Below are 9,461 nucleotides of genomic sequence, written 5' to 3'. Positions count from 1 at the left end.
ATAATCACGATAAAAAAGTTATATGTGAGCATATTTAATTATTTATTTTTAAACCCGCTTATCAAAAATCCTGACTCCGTCACTATCATTGGACATTTGGACCTTTAAGCCAATTAAGATCTGCGAAGAACTAAACTTTCTCTAAACTCACTTAGTGATAGCCAACTCAAACAAGTTAGAACTTGGTTAACACCCTACGATTTTTATTTAACATCTTGACCTAAAAATTATTTAATTCAAATAATTTAATTAATCACAAAACTTTATTTATTATTATTTTTATCGAATTGTAATAAAACTAAAGGAAAAAACTTCCCTATATTATTTCACAACCATAAAATTAAAGCTAAAATTCAAGAAATTTTCTTAATTTGATATTTTTTCGTCGTTTATTAATTATATTAAGATTTATTTATTTTTAAGCGACTAATAGTAATTATTTTTAATATTATTTTTTTGGACAACTTTTCAAAACCAACTCATTTATAAACTTAATTGCAAATTTCGACCTATATCTAAATTATTTGCCAAAATCGATCTAATTTCAGCCAATTGGCTAAAACTGGATCGAGTTTGGCGAGAAACATTAGAAAACTTCACGAGACTTCAAGTCCCGTGAAGTTTAAGCCCCCGTTAACAAACTTGATTAGGGGGAGGTATAAGTTCACGGGATTTTGAAGTCCTGTGAAATTTTTTGTTACACCCAACTTCACATGACTTGAAGTCCCGTGAAGTCTTCTTGTCATGATTCATCAGGTGACAACCCGCTGTCCGCGATCTGGCCCGGGGACGGGAAGCCTAGGCTGTGGCTGAACTCGATATCAAGGATGGGAGCGTTGTACATGATTATATTGAGGGAGGAGGAGATGCATGCCAGGAGCAGAGGCGGCGGTGACGACGATGTTACTCGTGAGAGTGACAGAGACGAGGGTATCGAGATGGCGATATCACCGGTGTTCAACAATTGCACCAAGGTTCTTGATGTTGGGGATTAGAAGACAACGAGAGATTTGTACTGGGAGGTTGTTTGTCATAGAGGAGGGAGAGAGGGAGGAGGAGGAGGTGAGGGATTGGAGAGGGAGGAGGAATTCTTGAGGGTGTGTATTGAAAAAAACCCATATGTACGGGGTGTTTGTTTATGAAGTCATAACTTTGTTCAAATGTATTGTCTTAAAACACTGGGTGCATGTTTTGTTTCTTTTGAACGTGATATTATGACTTTCGCAATTGCAAAAACCATAACTTTGTTCAAATGTACTGTCTTAAAGTCTCAATGAGGTTTGTGCCCGCTCATTGTGCGTATACCCTTCGGATACGTCGCCTTCTGTTATGGCAGATGATCTCGTATCGCAGGCAAAGTCCTTGGTGCGACGACGAGTCTGCTTTCGAAGCCAAACTCTGCTCCAATGAGTTTATGCTATCGGCGACATCAGGACGACGCGAGTTCGCTAAGGTGGTGAAACTCGTCTCTTGACGAATTTAAATTGCTGGTGAAACTCAATTGATTAACGAGTTTGTTTCCAGGTGATACTTGATCGCGGCGAGGTTCGCTTGAAAGCTCATCTCAATTTGCTGGCGATTTCAAGTAGGTGGCAAAGCTCATCTGCTGGCGAGTTTCGCTTGGCAACGGAACTCAATGGCTGGCGAATTTATTCTGCGGGCGAAGCCCGTATGATAATGGGCTTGTGTTGGAAACCCGACTCGATTTGTCCGGCGAGTTTGAACTGTAGGCGAATCTTGAGTAGTCAGCGAGTTTGTCCAACAGTCGGAGATCCAACCGTGGGTGAACCTCATGCCACGTGTCGGTCGGCGGGCCCAAGTGCTTGCCAGCCAAGACTCTGCAGGCACATTAATGCTTATTTATGGTGAAGCGACCGGTCGCTTCGCCTCTCGTGCCCAATCCGATCTGTCGGTTTGGGGTTTCGAGAGTAGCCTTTAATGGCGTTGAGTTCGAAGCGTCGCAGGGCGTTCGGACCGGGACCACCCCGCTTTCGTGCCGTTACAGCGTTTGGTGGATTTGGTGCACGGGGTTGCCCTTTCGGTCAGCGTGGGCGCCGAGCGATACTACGACGCGCTTCCTCACGTGGAAGCGGGCTTGGAGGCGGTTCGCCGCGCTGGGGATGCCTCGCTCACACGGCGATGTGAGCGGGAACTCGAGCGTGTGGAGGGGTGGATGTACCGCCTCGAGGAATTGGCCTATGAGGACTCCTCCGACATGCCCCCGCCCCCCTCTCTGTGCTTTCTGCTTGAACGCGAAGAGCGAGCGAAGCGGATCCAGGCGAAGGAGGCTGAGCTTCGACGTCTGCGGCGGCAGCACCGGGCTGTTTTGGACCGGATGGACGCCTATCTGGACAGAGCCTTCTTTGAGGAGGCTGGTTCTCTCCGAGGCGAGGCGAAGCTGCTTGAGCGCGAGCACAAAGCTAGGAGACTTGGCGAGACCGCCAGGGAGGTGGAGGAGGCTCTTCAGCTTCTTCACCAGGAGGAAGAGGCCAGCAAGGCGAACTTGGCCAAGCAGCAGCAGAGGGGAAAAGAGGAGGCGAGGATCGGACGTGCAGCGGAGCGTGCGAAGCTCAAAGCCAAGATTAGCTCATTCAGCCTGCTGAAGTTTTTGTAATTCTCATGTCGTCTGGATCCTCTTTTCTTTTGTTTGTTTTGTTAACTTAATTGGTGCCTTGGGCATCACAGTTAAACTGAAAACTTGTGTAAATCTCAGCCCGTTGTGGCTCCTTTGCTTATTCTGCTTATTCTTGCTTTGCATGCACAGTATCCTTTTTTCTTTGTCTGCGCTGTCTGGCATCTGAGTTGCATTTGGCGAGCCCTCGACTGTCTGGCTTTGGACTTAGTCATTTTAGGCTCTGGCTCTGCTTTTGGTTGCTCACAACGTGGGATCGGGTCAATCCTGATTTTCGCGTCGTGGCTCTAATGGGATTGAGAGAGTAACACTTGGTTTGCAGCAAAGAACAAACGTTTGTCTTTGCAGCCAACTGAAGAACTCGACTTCGACTCGCCTTTCGGTGAGTTGTTGTCTGGGAAACCGGCAGACAGGTTGTCTGTCGAACCGCCTACGACAACTGTCATTATTTGGGAATGTGACAATTGATTATGGTAGGAGTCATCGCCTGGTAGACTCTACCCATCAGTTATCCTAAAGCAATGTTAGGACATCTGGCATAGGTCAAATAGTTCAGGGACGTAGGAGTGTGACTATTGACAGAAGTAATAGCGCGTCGCATGGTTGGCCATTACTTAGGCTGTGCTATTCGTAAGAATAACGGCGCCAATCATCAGAGGTAATCATTAACTTGATGAGGTCTTGTCACGATTGGAGCGACTATGGGGGCCTACCATTCTTCGGAAGAGGATTGGTAAGTAGATTGTGTCAGAGGTTTAATGTTAACGTGACAGGGAACGTCGTGATTGGAACGACTTTAGTGGATCCGCCATCTCATTGGAGGAGATAAGCGAATTGAATGTGTTTGTCGTGATATGAACGACTTTAGTGGATCCGCCATCTCATTGAAGGAGATAGGCGAATTGAATTCCGTCAGAGGCTTTCGTCAGAGCGGGTAAAGTAGGAACAGTTTAGCCTCGTGTACCAGTTGGAGGGTGTGAGGGCCAGTTTAGACTCGTGCACTCATGGGAGTTTGCGAAGGAGAACTAAGGGTAGTACTTCTTCAGATACTTGCCGTTGATGGGCATCATGATCTTATCGCCGTTCGGTTTGACGAGGCGATAGACGCCGTTCGAGTAGACTGTCTCTACCACGAATGGTCCTTCCCATTTGGACTGGAATTTCCCCTTCTTCTTGGAAGTGAGGATCATTGGTCGACGAACGAAGAGCACGAGCTCTCCTTCTTTGAAGTCGAGGGCCAGTTTAGACTCTTGCACTCGTGGGAGTTTGTGAAGGAGCACTATGGGTAGTACTTCTTCAGATACTTGCCGTTGATGGGCATCATGATTTTATCGCCGTTTGGTTTGACGAGGCGATAGGCGCCGTTCGAGTAGACTGTCTCTACTGCGAATGGTCCTTCCCATTTGGACTGGAATTTCCCCTTCTTCTTGGAAGTGAGGATCATTGGTCTACGGACGGATAGGACGAGCTCTCCTTCTTTGAAGGCTCGGCGCTTGACTTTCTTGTCGAAGCTCCTGGCCATCCGAGCTTGGTAGAACTCAATGTGCTGCTGAGCTTCCAGTCGCTTGTCGTCCAGTGCTTCGAGCTCTGCGAGTCGAAGTTGGTGATTTTCCTCAGTCGTCATCCCTGTCGCTAGGGCGACGCGCAGGGATGGAATCTGAATTTCTAATGGCAATACAGCTTCACAGCCGTATACCAACGAGTAGGGCGTGGTGCCAGTCGGTGTGCGAACCGTCGTGCGATATGCCCACAGGCTCTCGCCTAGCTTTTCATTCCAGTCGCGCTTGCTAGTGGAAGTCAGCTTTGTCAAGATCTTGATGATCGTCTTGTTGAAAGCTTCGGCCAAACCATTCGCTGAAGGGTTGTAGGCCATGGACGAGAGGTTCTGTATTCGGAATTTGTCGTAGAACCAGGTGAAGGCATGGCTAACGAATTGCGTGCCATTGTCGTGAATGATACGCCAGGGTACGCCGTATCGGTATATGACATGGTGCTTAATGAACTTGATCACGTTGCTAGTCTTGACTTCTCTTAAGGGGATGGCTTCGGCCCACTTAGAGAAGTAATCGGTGATCGCGAGGATGAAGCGATGGCCTTTCGCCGACGGTGGAGAAATTGACCCAACTATGTCCATCCCCCATGCCTCGAAGGGCCAAGACGCCCTCGTCGGATGCAGATCCTCAGGAGGCTGGTGTATGTAGTTGGCGTGGATCTGGCATTCGTAACATCGCTTTTCATAAACGACTGCGTCAGTGACCATCCCTGGCCAGAAGTAGCCCATCCTCCGTAGGCGATCCCAAAGCTTGGGTCCGGGCTGATGAGCTCCGCACACGCCGTCATGTGCTTCGCGTACGGCTTCTTGTGCCTCTGCTTTTGAAAGACAGCGAAGCAGCAAGCCGTCGTATGACCTCCGATACAACGTTTTAGTGGTTGAATCGTAGTAGAACCGCGAGGCACGTCGTCGGATAGACTCTCGTTCCTTCGAATCCTCAGGCAACATGCCGTATAGGACATAATCGATGATCGGGAGACGCCAGTCTTCCTGATCTGGCTGACCCGAGGCTTGAGTCGAAGAACATCTGCCACACTTCTGGCGATGAAGTCATATTGGCTTCGGGAGGTTCATCTGGCAGATCTTCGAACAGATCGGTCTTCACCCCCAGCGGGTGACTAGCCATGAGATCGCAGATGGCTTGTCTCTTGACTGATTTCTGCGGCATGAAGTGGATATCGTATTGGGAGAGCAGAAGCACCCACCTGGCCAGGCGCCAGTTTAACGCTGCAGGTTGCGTCATGAAGACCCGAATGGGATTCATCCGGGAGATGACATGGATCATCTGGCCAACTAAGTAGTGCCGCACTCGAGCCCTATGAGCAACGCGTTGTACTCAGCTACGTTGTTGGTACATGGTTCCGTCAAAGAAAAGGCTCGGGGTAACACGTGACCATGCGGAGAGGTGAGGACTACCCCCACTCCTGCAGAAATAGAGCCGCTCATGCCTGCGCGAGACGCGCCGTCGAAGAACATCTGCCACACCTCTGGCGATGAAGTCATATTGGCTTCGGGAGGTTCATCTGGCAGATCTTCGAATAGATCGGTCTTCCCCCCCAGCGGGTGACTAGCCATGAGATCGCAGATGGCTTGTCCCTTGACTGATTTCTGCGGCATGAAATGAATATCGTATTGAGAGAGCAGAAGCGCCCACCTGGCCAGGCGCCAGTTTAACGCTACATGGATGGTTTGGCCAACCAAATAGTGCCGCATCTTTTGGATAGCGAACACCAAGGATAGGCATTCCTTCTCGACCATTGGGTACCGTTGTTCGGCGCCCTGCAAGGTTCTGCTCAGGTAGTAGATGCCCTGCTCACGGCCTGCATCGTCATTTTGAGCCAAGAGGGCTCCTAAGGAGTGTTCCATGGCCCGTACATATATGAGGAATGGCCTCCCTGAGATTGGCGCCGCAAGGACAGGCGGATTTGAGAGATAAGCTTTGATCTCTTCAAAGGCCTTTTGGCATGGCTCATCCCAGACGAAGGAGGTACCTTTCTTCATCAGCTTAGAGAAGGGTTGGCACTTGCCCGAGAGATTCGAGATGAATCTTCGGATATAAGCCAGTCGTCCTTGAAGGCCTCTCAGCTCTTTAAGATTTCGGGGTGGTTGGAGCTCTTGAATAGCTCGCACCTTGTCTGGATCAATTCGGATCCCTTTCGTCGTGACGACGAAACCGAGGAATTTACCGCTAGACATTCCCAAGAATGACTTGGTAGGATTCATCTTGAGCTGATGAGTCCTCATGAGTTCGAACATAGCCTTCAAGTCTTGGAGGTGATCCTCCTTATGGCGACTCTTCACGACCAAGTCGTCCACATAGCATTCGACCGTCTTTCGCAGATGATCTCGAAAGATCATGCTCATGGCGCGTTGGTAGGTTGCGCCGGCGTTCTTGAGCCCGAAAGGCATGACGGTATAGCAATACACCCCCATGGGAGTTCTGAATGCAGTGTGTTTCTCGTCCTCGGGGTGCATTTTGATTTGGTTGTACCCCGAGAAGCCGTCCATGAAGGACATCCTTTTGAATCCGCACGTATTGTCAATGATGACATCCGTGATGGGCAGAGGAAATTCATCTTTAGGGCACGCAGCGTTGAGGTTCCTAAAGTCGATGCAGATGCGGATCTTGCCGTTCTTCTTCAAGACTGGAACAATATTCGCCACCCAGTCGGGGTGTTGCTCCTCTCTGATGAAGCCCGATTCGATCAGCTTCTTTACTTCAGATTCGATCGCCTCCATGATTTGGGGGAGAAACCGCCTCTGCTGTTGTTTGTCTGGCTTGGCGTCAGGGTTGATGTTGAGGCGATGTGTGGCGACCCGCGGATCCAGGCCAGGCATATCCTCGTAATTCCAGGCGAAGACGTCAATGTATTCCCGTACGAGGGCGATGAGATCCTCTTTTTCTTGAGGAGGCAGACTGCCGCTGATGAATATGGGTTTGGGATTCGCCTCAGTACCCATGTTCACCTGGAGGACTTCATCTTCAGTTGGTGGTTCGCGCTGTTCGAAGCGACTGTTCCACTGGGCGCTAACATGGCGATCCCATGTCTCGTCGTAAAGTGGAAGTTGTTCGTCCTCCGCCATTCCGGCGGGGTCTACTGTGGCCATGTTGACTGTAGGGCCATCGAACAAATCCCTTACGCTGACGTCTGAGTCCCAAGCTGAGGTTGTCGATGATTGGTCCCCCAAACATGCGTAATCGGAATCCTCGTCAACGTAAAAACACAACTCCGATGAGGAGGAGGAGTAGCCTAAGCCCCTCCTAGTCCTGTTGAAGTAATTTGAGGGTTTTCCTTTGGGGACGTAGGCGGGTTTGATGACCGTCTTACGTCCTCGGCCGTAATTCAGGCCCTCCAAGCGAGTGAGGTCATACCCCATGTCGCTCATCATACGTTTCACAACTCGACTGTATTGCGAAAACTGGGGCGCTGGGTCTTCGTCCTCAGATTCGTCCCATAGCGTGCGTAGGGGACGATCGATTCGACCGAAGATGATGTCTTTTCGATACCTCTTCCGTGCTGGCACGACGAATACAGCTCGCGATGGCTCGATCGGCCGCGTCTTGAAGATGTATGACGAACATACCGGCAAGTGTAGAGAAGACTCACTGTAGAGTGTCGACCATGAGTTATTAGGTGCGTCGTCTTCGGACGAGGAGCAAGACGACAAATAAGCAAGGTCGGATTTCTCATTCATGATAAGCTTCTCTGCCTGAACGGCGTTAGTTACATGGTGACTCTCATAACCAATTACAATCGACTCAAAGTCGTTCAGAATTAAGCTGTCACCGTATTCAGGCTCGCTGTCCGCCTCATTACCACTCTCCAGTTCTTCCACTGGTGGCTGTTCGGGGTCCTGGTACAGCAGAGAATCCGCGAAGTAGTTCTCGACGCCCTTAAAGGGGTGTTTGTCGGCCACTACCGTTCTTACCCGCTCGTAGTCGTCCACGTACTTCAAACACTGGTGTAGCGTGGATGGAACGATCCGGTTTCCATGAATCCACGGACGCCCCAGGAGTATGTTGTAGGAGGGTTCGGCATCGATGACGTAGCACGTCACCTCCGTCTTCATGTCGCCTATCCGACATTTCAGGCGGATTTTGCCGAGTGGCCGAGTCCCTGTGGCGTTGAAGCCGAAGATGGTAGTCGAGGTCGAGGCTAGGCGCTTCGACGGTATCCCTAAGTGTTTGATCAACTTCAGGGGCACGATGCTCAGCGCAGACCCCGGATCAACCTGGATCCGATCAACTTTCGCCGAGCCGACGTATCCTGTGAAGTACAGCGGCCGGTCATGGGACATGCTCTTGATGAGCATGTCCTCGGGGGTGAAAGTGATGCAGGGGATCCGTCTCTCTGAAACTTAGCAGCAAGTTGTACAGCCCTATTCGGTCTCCATTTCTTTTGAGAAATGGGTCGAGAAGGCCTCTGCGTCGGCCAGCGCCTCTTGTAGGGCCTCCCGGGTAGGTCTGGATAACCGGAGGAGGTCGTACATGGTGATTCGCGCGGGTATGCTTTTCAATTGCGCGAGCACGTTGAACCGGTAAGGCTGGCGGCTTGAACTTGGCTCCTCTGGATTGGGAGGGACTGCTGCAGCCGGCCTCGCGGGAAGTCCTGCTGGGTTTTCCGCCCTCGCGGGATATTCTTTCGCAAACTCCTTTCCGGCTCTCGTGGCGAAGACGTTGGTGTCTTCTTCAGAGTCGGTTAAGGCAGTCATCGCCGCGTCGTCTGTATCCAGGATGGCGGTGACAACGTTGCAATGTTTCCTCTTAGCCTCCTTGGAAGGCTGTGTAGTCCACTGCTCGTCATCGAGGAGGTCCGGATGGACCCACATCACCTGCCCTGATGGCAGAGTTTGTGGAACCAAACCCTTTTCACGCTGGTTGTGAGGATCGTCGTTAGTGATCTTCAAAACTGCCTTGGGGATAGGAATTATCCCCGCCGGGGCTTGAACCTCTGGGAGACCTGTCCCAAAGCTCAAAGTGACCATATTCGCCGTCACTTGCTTTTGGACCTTCTCTTTCTTCAAGACCCCCACGTCGTAGAGGGCCTGGAGTTTGTCCTTGAGGACGTAGCACTTGGTTGTGTGATGGCCAAGGAATCTGTGATATGCACAGTAACTTGGGTCACCGGTTTTGTCCGCCTCCTCAGGCTTGACGGCTTCTGGCAACTTAATTCGCCCACTCTTGAGTAGAGTGTCGAGAGTCGCCACTACCTGGTCTTCTTTGAAATCATATTGCCGCTGGGGGCGTGGTTCAAACTGCCTGGGTTTAGGCTTTTG

The sequence above is a fragment of the Asparagus officinalis genome, chromosome 2 (genome assembly GCF_001876935.1).
Source record: "Asparagus officinalis chromosome 2, Aspof.V1, whole genome shotgun sequence".
In the NCBI taxonomy this organism is placed as follows: Eukaryota; Viridiplantae; Streptophyta; class Magnoliopsida; order Asparagales; family Asparagaceae; genus Asparagus; species Asparagus officinalis.
The sequence above is the reverse complement of the archived record's forward strand: the minus strand, read 5'-3'. Positions refer to the sequence as shown.